We start from the raw sequence: 12,560 nt of genomic DNA on the forward strand, positions 1-12,560 counted from the left end.
GATGGCAGCGAGACTGTAAATATGTGATTGTTAGATCAATAAGTTTGAATAAACTTTTGTTTCATGTGTTGTTGACTTGTATATGCATTTATTTATTGTCATTATTACTTTTAATAATTCTTTTACTTTTTTATTAATTATGGTATTATTATCAGTAAATTTATATTTTATTAAGCAATGAATTAATGCACGAATTGACTGTAAACGGAGATGTATTTGTATCAGCTGTATTTGTCTCGTGTGTGTTCATGCACAGCTATCTATGCAGCTATGCACAGTCATCTTAATTTTAAGTACTTTTTACTACTTTGAGTATAAAATCAGTCTTCTTCAAAGACGAGATCTTCGAGCAGCTGTCCAACGTCTCCTCTGTGCAGACATTGGTAACACTGAGGAAAACTGCACTAGGTAGGGTTGTGGAGTTACTGGTGCTGTGAGGTGTTAGTGCACCTGTTGCTCATATCTTTATTTTTATTGCAGGACCAATAATTACATACAAGATCAGGGAAAATATCATGGCTGTATCTTTAACAAGGAACAATAATAATGACAAAGTACAGTTAAAATCAGATACTCCAAGACTTTAACTCAAATTGTCTTAGAATTGGTCACTTATAACTTGTAACAGAGTCATTTTTGTTGTAAAGTATGTGTACTTTTATTCAAGAATTGTTTTCAGGTACTCTTTACACCTCTGCTCTTTCCACAGGTATGACTTCTAAAACAGTTCTCTTTCGAGTGAATCCTCATGTGGACCTTAAGGTCACCTTTAAATATGAAACTCTTTCCACACTAATCACATGTAAATGACTTCTCTTCAGTGTGAATATTCATGTATTCCCTAAGGCTTTGTTCTTGTGTGAAGTCATTACCAACACCAACAAACTAGTGGTGCCGAAAGCTGACTGTGGGTTTGGCTCACGTCGGCAGTGTCTGTGTACAAAGTTGCCCTGACACACCAAACCGACGCTAGACAGCCGACGGACAAGTAGCACGTCCCTTCTGCGCCTGCGTAAGATGAAATGCCTTTCCGGACCAGCAGGTGGCAGTAGCTGAACAGCCAATCAGAATGATCAGATGGACCGAGGAGCTCCAATGCCAATTCAACATGTCGAATCGTCCTGAAAAAAAAAGCAGACGAGGATCAACTTCAGCTGACGGTGTGGAACACACTGAGAAAACTTAGGGCCCGTCCACATGGAGACACATTTTTGTGAATATGCACAAATTTTGTATTGGATAGGCGTTTTGTCCACACGGATCCAGCAGTTTCATCTTCCGAAAATGCAATTTTTTTTAAACTGGCCCCCAGAGTGGATAAATCTGAAAACGCCGTCTTTGCGTTTTTGTGTACAGCCTATCAGTATATTTTTTCAATTATCCGTATTATTTTGACCCTAGTCAGATGCCGCTAACAGCAACAACAACAACAATAGCAGACTCTTGATGCTTGTATTCGTGCTGCAGAAGCTACTGAGCCAAAATAAAGTGTTATTTCTAAGCTTTACTATAGTTTGTATACAGTGCACAAGGTTTATGCTCATGCTCCAAGTCTTTTTGTATCCCTGTGGCAGAATTACAGCGCCACATACTGGTCTGGCTTGTATACTACATCGTTTTGATTAGTTTCAGAGGTTTCGTGTGGACACAGATATTTCTTGAGATGAGAAAAAAAAAAGATTGGATAGGGTAAGCTCCGGCTTCGTGTGGACATAGCCTTAGTCGGCCGAACAAAAACTACCCGACAACTGACTTGGTGTGTTCCTGCCTTAAGGCTTTTCTCCAGTGTGAGTTCTCATGTGGTCTTTAAGGCTTCTTTTATAACTGAAACTCTGTTGACATTGTCGGCAGATATATGGCTTGTCTCCAGTGTGAACTCTCATGTGGACTTTAAGGTTTTCATTTCTAATGAAACCCTTTCCACACTCTTGGCAAGTGAAAGGTTTCTCTCCAGTGTGAATTCTCATGTGGCCTATAAGGCTTAATTTTTGACTGAAACTCTGTCCACATTGTTGGCAGGTGAAAGGCTTCTCTCCGGTGTGAATTCTCATGTGGACTTTAAGGCTTCCTTCACGTGTGAAACTCTGTCCACATTGTTTGCAGGTGTAAGGCTTCTCTCCAGTGTGAATTCTCATGTGGACTTTAAGGCTTCGTTTTTGACTGAAAATCTGTCCACATTGTTGGCAGGTGTAAGGCTTCTCTCTGGTGTGATTTCTCATGTGGACTTTAAGGCTTCCTTTATATGTGAAACTCTGTCCACATTTGTGGCAGGTAAAAGGTTTCTCTCCAGTGTGAGTTATCATGTGGCCTATAAGGCTTATTTTTTGACTGAAACTCTGTCCACATTGTTGGCAGGTGTAAGGCTTCTCTCCAGTGTGAATTCTCATGTGGACTTTAAGGCTTCCTTCACGTGTGAAACTCTGTCCACATTGTTGGCAGGTGTAAGGCTTCTCTCCAGTGTGAATTCTCATGTGGACTTTAAGGCTTATTTTTTGACTGAAACTCTGTCCACATTGTTGGCAGGTGTAAGGCTTCTCTCCAGTGTGAGTTCTCATGTGGACTTTAAGGCTTCCTTTATATGTGAAACTCTGTCCACATTGTTGGCAGGTGAAAGGCTTTTCTCCGGTGTGAATTCTCATGTGGACTTTAAGGCTCTTTTTATGTCTGAAACTCTTTCCACACTGTTGGCAGGTGAAAAAATTTTTAGGTCCAGTCTTTTGAGCTCTTTTTTGTGATGAAGCTTGTGTTGATCTTTCCCCAGTCATGAAATTATGTTTATAATAATGTTCTTCCTCTTCTTGCCTTTCATCAAGTTCATGACTCGCTTCTTTCAGTGCCATCAGGTCTAGGGCAAAAATAGACATAAAACAATTTAGACATTTAAAGCAAAACCAACAACATGTTTGTACCCTATGGATCAGGGATGGGCAACTTTGGTACTGGAGGGCCACTGTTTTGCAGAGTTAAGTTTCATACCTAATCAAATACACCTGCCTGTAATTTTCAAGCATTCCTGAAGACTTGAAGCTGATTTATACTTCTGCGTCACATGTTCCTCGTAGGTACGGTGTAGGCTGCGAGTATGACATGTAGCCTATGACGTAGCCTGATGCGCACCTCTTAAAAAAATGTAACAACACGTCAATTCTACCCAGACTGCAAGCGCTTTATGTTGATTAAGTTTTGAGAGTGCAGAGAGCACAACTTTTATTTGTTTGTACCATATAAGAACTGAATAAACCAGTTCAAGTCACACTGACCCCGTCATCTTCCTTCCACACTTTTGAACCTCGTAACAGAGTGTTTTCAACTTCCATAGGAAGGGGACACATGCAATCAAACTGCAACAAAAGTCGTTAGTCCTATTTGCTGCTTCTCTGACAACGTACATGACAAGCTGCTTGTTCTTTGGCTTTTGCCTTGATACTCAAGACTGTGGACACTACGTGGACTCTGCATGCATGTGACACAGACAACGACACAAAGTATAAATTAAAAACCGACGCATAGACTAGGGATGGGCATTTTTCCAAAATTTTGTATTCGAATATATGGGCTCGTAAAAAAACAAATATTGGTTTATTTAAATGATGTTAAACGAAAAAATACGTTATTTTTTTATATTCATCAAGATTTTTGAACAAACTTATAATTAGGCAATATACACAACAAGCTTACATTATATCCTAAGATTTTATTATATCCTATAAGATTTTCTTTTAGTTCAAAGCATTAAAGGTGCCCTAGAACCAGTTTTTACAAGAGGTATTATAAGTCTAAGATGTCCCCTGAATGTGTCTGTGAAGTTTCAGGTCAAAATACCCCATAGATTTTTTTTTTATTAATTTTTTTTACTGCCTATTTTGGGGCATCATTAACTATGCACCAATTCAGGCTGCGCGGCCCCTTTAAATCGCGTGCTCCCTGGGGGGCATACATATTAATGATCCTGACTGTTGCGTAACAGTCGGTGTTATGTTGAGATTCGCCTGTTCTTCAGAGGTCTTTTAAACAAATTAGATTTACACAAGGAGGAAACAATGGTGTTTGAGACTCACTGTATGTCATTTCCATGTACTGAACTCTTGTTATTCAACTATGCCAAGGTAAATTCAATTTTTGATACTAGGGCACCTTTAAACAATATGTGCAAACAAAACATATTGTTACATGTGCCCTGGGTCCATGTTCTATTATCATCATATGGACTCCATTTCCCACAATCCCCCACCTAGGAACCAATCATGCACTCACACCTGTTCCCATCAGTGACACTTTATAAGCTGCACTCACACACACACTCTTTGCTAAATTATAGCTGTGTCTCATTTCATCTAATTTCATTTCGAAGGCTGCATCCTCAAGAGGACGAATTCTGTGAAGGATGCGATATATGGAGTATCCTTAGCCAGAATTAAATGAGACGTCTTTTGTAGGACACACAGGCAGGAAAGGAAACAGGAAGTATATCGTTGCTATGCCAACACATTCACGGCAGCCTCGTTGTGCTCTCAGCCAATGAATGAAAATTATGAATAAATTTGTGTGTAATTTGAAAAGAAAATGTATTTACTTGTTTTATTTTGGGTAATGCTTGAGGAGCTGGCTTATGTACAACAGATATCTGTTACAGAGACAAAGGATGAGGATATTAGGAAGAACAAAGTTTAAAACAAAAACAAGCTTGAAACTACTTACATTTAAACACATCTTCGCTTGTATATACATTTGCTGACGCCACCATTTATTTATTTATTTTTTTTCAAAAAAATGACGGTTGTTAACAGAGACTCAAAGAATTGTGGGTTATCTGCAGCAGCGAAGGATACACCTCATGCATCCTCCAAATTCCCGTGAAAGAAGGACGCATTCAAAGGTCGCCTTCGGAGAGTCCTACTTACTTTTCTGAAATTATACAGCCTCAATGATGTATGCAACCTTTGAATGCGACCTCTGGAGGATGCAGCCTTCAAAATGAGACAGCTATTGTTTAGCCTTGTATCTGACCTTGTCTCCGTGTTCCTTGATCCTTTCCTGTGTTTTTGACCCTGGACTGTTTCCTTGTTGATGATCGTTTGCTGCCTACCTAGACCTTTGCCTGTGATCGGATTAATCTTTTGCCTTGAATTATTGTATCTGTTTGCTGGTGTTTGACCCTCTGCCTGTATGACTACGCTCATCCTATTAATAAAACCTGCATGTAGTCTCCAAATCTGTTGCCCGTCCCATAAGTTACACATATAAAGAACAAAAGCAGCGCAAACGGGAAAAACACTAATAAAGCAGACAGCGCCAGTTATCGTACAAAACGTAATGTACATAATACACTCGAGTCAGTATATGATTATCGTGTTTATGTTGTTTCACATGTTCATGTTGAGAAAAAACTATAATATCCACATGCTTGGGTGAGAAAATGAGCTGCGCTGACACAAAGATAATGACAATACATAACGGTGTGCTAAGCTAAGGAAGAAGCTCGCCTTGAAGAAGCTCTCGCCGGCGTTGAAGAGGCTCCCGCAGAGAACTGCTGAGCTCGTCGGACGGAGACAGCGCCGCCTCGAGCGCCGTTTCGAGCCACCCGCTTCCGGCCGCCTGCCAGCCCGTCTCCTGCCACCATCCGGCGCGCCTATCAGAGTGTTTTCCCGCGGTTTATCACCGCTCTAAAAGAGCTTTTCCTAGCGGTTCTCGCCGCTCTAAAAGAGCCCCTCAAACGGCATTTCACAGCGGCGGCGTTGCTGCAAATGCCGCGACACTCTTGTGGCACATGCAGAGCCCCTCTGCATGATGACGACGGGCACGGTGAGTGCGTCTGCTGCCTTGGCAAGCCCCACGCAGAGGCTGCGCTCACCGGGACCTCATGTTCTCACTGCGAGAACATGAGTCTTACCTCTCTGCGCTCGCGCCCTTCTTCAGTGAAGGCGGTCCCGCCGCTCGCGCCTAGGAAGAGACAGCAGGGTAGAGTGGATCAGCGCCCTGAGTTGTGCAAGCTCACGCCGGCTCAGCCCTCGCGTGCCTCACCCTCTCCCACTAGAAAGCAGTCCTCCGTCCTGTTCTCCCGCCCTGAGCTGCATCCCTCTGCAGAAGCGAGCGACCTCGTCTCATTCGGCGGATCAGAGAAAGAGCCGCTCGATGACTCCATGTCTCTCGCGGCCTCTGAAACGAAAGGATGGGCCAGTGACACGGAGGACCCCGCCCACCTTCCCACATTGGAGCCCATTGACTGCAAGCCAGGTAAGGATGCCGAGCTCTTCCACATCCTCTCGAAGGCAGTGGAGGAATTACACCTCGAGTTGGCCCCACCAGAAGAGCCATCGCGGAGCAGGCTTAATGAGTGGTTCCTGCCGGGCCGTCACCAGGCCCCTCACCAACGCTCCGCCCCGTTTCTCCCAGAGGTGCACAACGAGCTGATGAAGTCGTGGAGCGCTCCGTATTCTGCTCGCCTACGTACTACACATCATTCAGCTCTCACCACTGTGGACAGCTCTGAAGAGAAGGGCTACGAGCACCCACTGCCCCTGGACGAAGCAGTGGCGGCTCACCTTTGTCCCCAGCGGCTGTGGGCTGGAAGATGAAGAAGGCCCTTCCATCCAAGCCCTGCAGGACCACCTCTGCCCTGGCCGGCAGAGCCTACACGTCCGCGGGCCAAGCTGCCTCAGCGCTGCACACCATGGCAATCCTCCAGGTGTTTCATGGCCAGCCTGGTCGTGCTCGAGCACCATTTATGGCTCAACCTGACCGAGATAAAGGAACTAGACAAGATGGTCTTCTTGGACGCCCTGGTCTCTCCCTCCGGTCTCTTTGGGCCAGCGGTAGAGGGCTTTACGGAATGCTTCACTGCAGAACACAGAAATTGTCCCAAGCCATGCAACACTTCCTGCCCAAGCGCTCCAGTTCTGCATCTGCTTCCAGCCGCCCCAGGTCTGCGCCGGCTCAGCAGAACAAGCCTGCCCCCTCTACCTCTCAGGCAGCACCTCCTAAGGATCAGCGCCAGCGCTCATGCCCCGCAAAGTGCTCCTCCCCTCCGCCCCGTTTAACTCCGGGCGTGGGAGATATGTTCATCGTTGTGCTAACTGGGCCCAAAAATGTTGCGTCCATGCAAAACGCCGTTCTTATGACGAACACAATAAATATTTTACCTTCTCAAAGAAAGAGCAGTTCTCCTCTTCCACTCTCTCCGGTGTATGGGCCCCCAATCTGCGGTCTGTCATCCGATGCCATTCAACCCCTTGTCACACGGGCCAAGGCCTGGCAGGCCATCCCCGGAGTGTCAAGTTGGGTTCTAGGGACCATAAATCGGGGCTACTCGCTGCAGTTCGCCCGACGACCCCCGCATTTTAGCGGGGTGCTTCTGACTTCAGTAAACACGGACGACTCACACATCCTCCGAGCCGAAGTCACGACTCTGCTGAGGAAGGGAGCTATAGAAATAGTCTCCCCCTCAGAGAGCGAGTCGGGGTTCTACAGCCATTATTTCCTGGTCCCCAAGAAAGATGGCGGTCTCAGACCCATCTTAGATCTCAGACTCTTGAACCTCTCCCTCATGAGACGGAAGTTCAAGATGTTAACGCTGAAGCAGACCCACGTGCAGGTTTGCCCCGTGGACTGGTTCTGCTTGCTGGACCTGAAAGATGCATACTTTCATATCCAGATAGCCCCCCCGTCACAGGCGATTCTTGAGATTTGCGTTCGAGGGTGTGGCTCACCAATATACAGTCCTTCCCTTCGGGCTGTCCCTGGCTCCTCTCACTTTTTCCAAGTGCATGAACGCGGCGCTTTCCCCACTGAGACAGATGGGAATCTGGGTTCTCAATTATCTCGACAACTGGCTCATTCTAGCCCAGTCACGAGCAGAGTTGGAGCATCACAGATCTGTGCTACTCAGCCACATGGAGTGCCTGGGACTCAGGGTCAATTTTGCCAAGAGCTCACTGCTCCCCAGCCAGTGTATAACGTTCCTGGGTGCAGTTCTCGACTCAGCCAGCATGACGGCTGTAGTCTCGCCAGAGCGTGCTCTGGCCATTCGGCAGCTCAAGGCATCAGTCAGGAACAGAGCCTATCTCCCTCTGAAGCTCTTCCAGAGGATGTTAGGGCTGATGGCTTCCACCTTCACGGTTCTGCAGCTCGGCCTTCTTCGGATGCGGCCTCTACAATACTGGTTGAAGTTTCGGGTCCCTCCTCACGCCTGGCGGCACGGCTGCCTGCGTCTCAGGGTCAATCGGGCCTGTTTGACAGCTCTGAAACCCTGGACGAACCCTGCATGGTTCAGTCAAGGAGTACCCCTACAGGCAGTGTTCAGAAGGACGATGCTCTCGACAGATGCATCCAACACAGGTTGGGGTGCTCTTTGCGAGGGCAGACCTGCCTTTGGCTCGTGGTCCCACGAGGAAAGCCATCTGCACATCAACTGCCTCGAAATGCTGGCAGTGATTCAAGCCCTTCACGCGTTTCAGGCACACCTGATGGGACGCCACATCCTTGTCCAGTCGGACAGCATGACAGTGGTGTCATATATAAATCACCAGGGTGGTCTTTCGTCCAGCCGCTTATGCGCTTTGGCGAAGCGTCTTCTGGAATGGGCATTACCGAGGCTACAGTCACTCAAAGCGACTCACATACCTGGGAGAACGAATTTGGGAGCAGATATGCTATCTCAGAGCAACGTCCCCTCAGATGAGTGGATGCTCCACCCCCAGAGGGTTCTCACAATCTGGGAGATCTCCGGGAGGGCAGAGGTAGACCTCTTCGCCTCAGAAGACAACTCTCACTGCCCAATTTATTTTTCGAAGGACCCTCCCTTTACACATTTCCCCCGATCGCTCTGATCCCTCAGGTCATCAGACGAATCAGGGAAGACAAGCACAGAGTCCTCCAATGCCAAGTTTGGTCCTCAGAGCTGCTCAGGCTTTCCACGGAAGCCCCATGGCCGATCCCCCTGAGACGGGACCCCCCCCTTTAGGCGAACAGGACAATCTGGCATCCTCAGCCAGAACTCTGGGCTCTGCACCTCTGGTCCCTCGATGGGAGCCTGCAAGCCTCCCAGGGGACGTGCTAAATACCATCTCTCAGGCAAGAGCCCCATCCACGAGACGCCTCTACGCCCAGAAATGGTTGGTCTTTGTTGGCTGGTGCTCTGCACGCAACATAGACCCAGTTTAGTGTGACGTATCACCGATACTGTCTTTCCTCCAAGAGTGTTTAGATATGGGTCGCTCCCCTTCAACGCTCAAAGTTTACGTAGCAGCCATTGCAGCGTTTCACGCTTCTATCGCTGGCCAGTCAGTGTAACGAAACAGCCTTGTGGCACGTTTCTTGAGAGGTTCTAGGCGACTGATTCCTCTTCCTTTCACCATTCCCACATGGGACCTCTCTTTGGTCCTCAGAGCTCTTAAAGGGCCACCCTTTGAGCCACTGCATTCAGCTGACCTCAGGCCCCTGACGCTCAAAACCGCTCTGCTACTTGCTCTAGCATCGGTCAAGCGTGTTGGCGACTTGCAGGCCCTCTCTGTGAGCCCTGCGTGCCTTGAATTCGGGCCCAACGACTCGTTTTGAAACCTTGGAATGGTTACGTTGGTTACATTCAGGGCATTGAGGACCTATGTTGATTGGTCACAGCCTTTCCGGCAATCCGATCAACTCTTTATCTGCTTTGGCGGCCGCACCAAAGGGTCTTCGGTCTCTAGGCAACGTCTCTCGCGTTGGATAGTCGACGCTATCGCTCTTTGTTACTCCTCTATGGGCCAGAACTGCCCCTAGGAGTTAGAGCCCACTCCACTAGAGGAATGGCTTCCTCTTGGGCCTGGTCCAGTGGAGTGAAGCAGCCGGCTGGTCCTCGCCGTCCACTTTTGTCAGATTTTATAATTTGGATATCCCGACCTTACAAGCTCGGGTCCTCTCGGTATGATACAGCGGCCTCTTTTGAGCTCCACTTCATACTTCTCCAGGAGTTAACTCCCTTCTGTAGTGTAACACTGGGTTCAACGGCTCCGGCCTTCTCACTTGTCCACTGGTTCCCTCACGGTGTCCAAGACAAGTCCAGTCATTCCCTGCCGTGGCACGGCGCGGCTTAATTCGTTCCCCATACGCAGTACGAGTGAAGTATCGAAAGGGAACGTACTCGGTTACTGACGTAACCTCGGTTCCCTGAGATATGGAACGAGTGCTGCTTTACATGCCGTGCCACGAGGCTGCGACTTCAGTGTCGTCGCTTCAGTCGTATGACCTGAAATCCTATGGCGAAACACCTGCTTATATAGCACTAATCCCCGCCCCTTTCGGCGAGAATTTTCACGCGCTTTGTCGCCATAGGCCACGCAGCTATGCCGCGCCGTCATTGGTTCAACAACTTGTCTATGAGTGATGAAGTTACACTGCGTTATTGAAAAAGGCTTCAGTAATGGGGAAAAAGGAGACCTTTCCCCATACGCAGTACTGGTTCCGTATCTCAGGGAACCGAGGTTACGTTAGTAACCAAGTACGTTATCTTCTCTGCTCACTTGGGTTACAGCTGCGCTTACCTGTTGTGAATGCAGTGATGGACAGCTGTCTTTCCTCATTCAACGGGTGTTTTGATTTCATGTGCTTTTTCATTATGGTGGTGATATTATGATAACTCAGTTTCATTAATTCATTTGATCAAAAGTAATTCCATTTTGTAAGATCATTTTCATCTAGGTTATTACAAACATCGCGAGACAAGCGACAACATTTTGTGATGATCCAATAAAATAAACCTTTTAAACATGCTCCACAGCACCACCCGGTGCATTTAGTTATAACTGCAAATTTTAGTTCTTAGGATTTATCATGGATTCACTGCATTACGGCCAGGAAAGCAACAGAGTAAAATTCAAATACTGGACTATTTGTGCACAGCCTTAGTATAGACTACTGCGCAGAGTCTCGGGTGAAGGTGCAACACAGAAATAAATATCAGCCTTTACCGTTACATTTTGGGGTTGGGTTAATTTTTTACAGGTTTGTTTGATCAATGATGGAGCTAAACAGAATAGTGTCTCTCCAGGACCAGAGTTGCCCATCTACAGATCTTATACAGCAGTGGTTTTCAAACCAGGTCCAAAGGGACCCACCACTGTACATTTTGTGTGTATCCTTTATTTTTCACATCTGGTTAAGATCATCAGCTTGTTAGAAGATTGCTGACATTGATGGAGGAATTTACAAACTACAATTTCTGTTCATCACTAAGGTGAGAACCAGACACAATATAAACCTAAATATACTCAAATTATTTAAATTGGAAAGTGTTTTACTATTCAGTAAGTAAAAGAAGATATTTGTTGTTGTAATGTCGGACATAGCACACGCATTAGACGGAAAGATTGAGTGCTTATGAGATGTATTTTCCTCAGCACAAAACTGGTTATACTATAACTATGGTTATACTCTTACCTGTAAATGTTACAAATTCATGCAAGTGTGCATTTTCTGACAACAGGCTCCATTAAACTTCAGTGAACAAATAGACCCTTTTCACGTGACGTCACACAGCTTCCGTTAAGACTCGATGCAGTGCATCCTCACTTCCGTCAGCATAGTGGAATACTAGCGCGACTCGAATGAAGTGCACTCATTAGTTGTACATATGCCATAAATGTGGTTAGAGGATGACTGTAGTTGCCTAATTTCATGTAAATTCAAGGTGAGGTATTTGGCAGCTGCAGATCTCAAACAAACTTACTGATCGGTGTGATTTGCTGCTTGAAGTCGGAGGAGTTGAATACGTACTGACGCCATACATACACTTTCTGCTCCCCGTATCTTGCAAACTTTGCTGTCTTTATTGCAGATGAAGCCATTTATATATATTTGTGAAATAAACGCATGTTTCCAACTTTTACGTGCAGTAAAAAACTTCTCATTTAAATGTATGTACTACTTATTTCAGTGCCTACAATGAAGATCAACATAAGCTTATTCTTTTTAAATATCAGTCTATTTTTCCACTTTTATTTCGATAAATATGACATACATAATAATACAAATTGTGTTTAAAATAATACTATTTCTACATGAAGACTGTTAATGTTGTAAAAACTGACTTGTGTACATGGCATTTTCACCATAGTAAAAAAAACATTGTCATCATCTTATCGTTTATTGCAGAACAAGATCGTCGCATACAAAAATATACAGAGGATTTACAACAATACTCATTATAATAGCAGCATTAAATGAACGAAATCAAATTATTTCTCCAGGGAATAACATTAAATGGACACTTCCATTTTGTATTTTCATTTACACTTCTTACAAGTTATACAATCTTAATATATTGCAGCAGTTCAGTTTAAACTGGTATGATCTAAAATTATCTAAAATCTTAACACAATTAATTTTTCGGAGTATTATATGTGGATGTGCTACTTTCAGGTGTCCAATACTCGTAAATAAATCTCACAAGATCAATATCCATTATCATAGCCTACCAATTTCTAAAAATAAAGATTTGTTTAAAAGACAGTATTCTTGTTATTCCACATAGGCTAACAGATTTGTGTGGACACACAATCATTGTGATAAAACTCTGACAGAAATTC

At 45.3% G+C, this 12,560-nt stretch overlaps 1 pseudogene; it reads right to left on the reverse strand.

The window, feature by feature from the left end:
* Positions 1-409: 409 nt before the first annotated feature.
* The window catches only part of LOC125244278, a 44,741-nt pseudogene continuing 32,590 nt past the window's right edge, over positions 410-12,560 (reverse strand).

This window comes from Megalobrama amblycephala, linkage group LG1 (assembly GCF_018812025.1).
Source record: "Megalobrama amblycephala isolate DHTTF-2021 linkage group LG1, ASM1881202v1, whole genome shotgun sequence".
Lineage (NCBI taxonomy): Eukaryota > Metazoa > Chordata > Actinopteri > Cypriniformes > Xenocyprididae > Megalobrama > Megalobrama amblycephala.